Below are 2,909 nucleotides of genomic sequence, written 5' to 3'. Positions count from 1 at the left end.
CTGATGTCTCCTCAGATGCCTGGCTGCACTCAATACAACCACCTTGGTATGCTCTTTTGTGGGGAATGCTTCCCCTTTTTGGTTGGTGATAAGAAAAGTACTACCTCGGTAATGCAAAAAAAAAAAAAAAAAAAAATCTCTAATTCTGTCTTGCATTTGCACTTATAATGCATACTTACAAGATCTCCTATGAGCCTCTTCATCCACATACACAATTCTCTCCAGTGAATGTCCAGGCAGCTGAAATCTGCCAGCCTGAGGGGCAGGTTCTGTGAAGTGCCCACTGCTTTTCCAGCAACCAGTGGACACCATGGTGAGTTCAGCAGTTAACTGGAGTCAGCAACTGCAATGTGCCTTCAGTCACTGTAGTCCACCACTTGACCTGTCATCAGGAACTCAATGGTGTCTCTGTATGGGAGCTGTCTTCTCTTCTCTGTCCAGGACTGGTCTGCACACAAACTTCTTTACTATGCCATCCCAAACCCTCACACTTTTTCACTCCCAGAGAACTCACTAGGTTACTTCTTGGCTGTTTCCCTCAGGCATCATTTCTGGCCTGTGGCCTTGGACTGCACCAAGCTGGCCTAAAAATCAGCAGGCAGATCAGTTTGCTGATATTCTGCAGCCAACATAAACCTGTCGAGTATGGCCTGTCCCAGTCTTCTGCAGCTTTCAGGTTCACAGGTAATAGGGACAAGGCTCCAGCTAATTGTCACTCATCAAAGTGCCTTAGGATATACTGCCACCCTGAGTAAGATCTTCTTTGTGCTCACCACTATTCCATGTGGTGAGTAGCTTGGTGGAAATTAAAAATAGCAGACGCTAACAATCCCACTGCTTCTTTTTAGCATACTGAAACATATTCAGTGATTCACAGTAGCCACATTCAAAACACCAGTTCTCAGGAAAAAAAAATATCAAAACTTGCTCTGATAAATGCATTGTCTGTGTTGCTGATGAGATGGGAGTAGTATCAGCAGAAAATGTTTCAGACCTGTGTGGGCATGAAAGGGACACTGCCAAGGTGCCCATTGCTACTGTAGGTATGGGTATGTCTAGGACATGCAGTCCTGTCATATCCAAACTGGTGCTCTGGAGCCCACTGCAGCACCTTGAGAATGCTAGTTTAGTTTATAAAACTCATGCACTGTAAACTCTCAGAAAACACTGAGAAAACATTTTTTGGTCTTAGTTTAATTCTCTTGCGGTAGGAATTCCCCTAACAAAGCATCCTTCATCAGAAGCCTCTCAGCTGACACCTACTGTACAGTGCCAGCCTGGTGCAAAGCCCCTTTAAAAGGTTTTTCAGTGAGTCATATCTGAAGAGCTGTGAGTGGATAGCTAGGCCATAACCAGTTACAGACTTTAAAAATCACAGTTGGAAGTTAATTGAGAGCTAGACGGTGAATTAGCAGCTCTTGGAAATCAGCAGCATGGTGCGCTCTTGTTTCTTGCTCAGAAGGAGAGCTGTTGCGTAAAAATTAGGTTGGAGCTTCCATATGATTGCTGTTTCTTCCTCATCTGTGCTGGGTACATTGCCTAACATTTTGCTACTGTCTTTCTAGATGGTGGTTAATAATAGTAATTCTGGGGGAGGGAAAGAGAGTTCTGCTGATTTTACATAGAAGGCAAACAAATAAAACTGGAATGACTTCACTGTTAGCTCTCCAAAACACTCAGATCAACACAAAATTCAACTGTGGGCCAAACATGCTCAGATTATAGCTTCTATTTACTTTTCTCCTGCTGACTTGCAAACCGCTGATAGGCAGTGGTACAAAATCCATCTGGCAGCCATTTACTAACAGAAATCCTGAGGAGTTGATATCAGAGCTGATGATACTGTTTTAATACCTTTAATAACAACTGGGATGATGAGGTGCATTACATGTCAGCCAGTCCACTGCTGGTGCTAAATAAAAGGGTGTAGCTGGTACTCTGGAGAGCAGGGCTGCTCTTCAGAGGGCATTTGACTGTAGAAATGGGCTGATGGATTCCTCTTGAGGTTCAACAGAAGCAGAAGGGAAGTCCTGCACCTGGAATGGAGCAACTCCATGCAATAGCACAAGCTGGGAGACAAGTGGATGGAAAGCAGCCTTGCAATGACTTAGGGTCCTGGTGGACAGCACACTGAATGTGTCAGCAGTATGCCCATACTGGGGTATATTACACGAGTGTACCCAACAGCTTAAGCGACATGATTATTTCCCCTCCATTTGGTACTTGTGTAACTTCATCTGGAGTATGATGTGCAGTTTTGGGCTTCCCCAGTGCAGGAAAGACAGTGACAAACTACAGCAAGTCCTGGACAGGACCAAAAGAGGGTCAGGGAGCTTGGACCATGATGTGTGATGTGAAGCTGAGGGAGCCGGGTTTGTTCAGTCTGGAGACAAGGTGACTAAGTGACCTTACTGATGTCCACAACTGCTCTCTGCATCAAAGAATGTAGAGAAGACAAGCTCAAGACTCTTCTTGGAGGCGCACAGTGATAGGACAAGAGGCAACAGACACAAGCTGGGACACTGAAAATTCCAGTTAGATATTAGGAAGACCTTTTGCACTATGAGGGTGGTCAAACACTGGAACAGACTTGGAGATACACAAAACTCAAGGAACAAGGTCATTATCAATCTGATCTAAGCTGTCCCTGCTTTGGGGGGTTAGGATGCAATGGGTGGGGTGTGTTGGACCAGATCACCTTCAGACACCCAGCCTACGTAATTCTGTGATCCTGTGACTGAATCAATTACTGCAAAATGGCTACAGCTGAGTAAATAAGCCAAACAAATGCCCTGTCCATCCTGTGCTCTGTGCAGGCATGGAATTGTAAGTCTGCACAAAATTTGGATACCCTGATATGATTTACTCTCTGCTATGATGAAACCGTACCTTTCTCTGTAATGCTGTCT

The sequence above is a fragment of the Tyto alba genome, unplaced genomic scaffold, assembly GCF_018691265.1.
Source record: "Tyto alba isolate M040663 unplaced genomic scaffold, T.alba_DEE_v4.0 Super-Scaffold_13, whole genome shotgun sequence".
Lineage (NCBI taxonomy): Eukaryota > Metazoa > Chordata > Aves > Strigiformes > Tytonidae > Tyto > Tyto alba.
Note: the sequence above shows the minus strand (reverse complement) of the source record.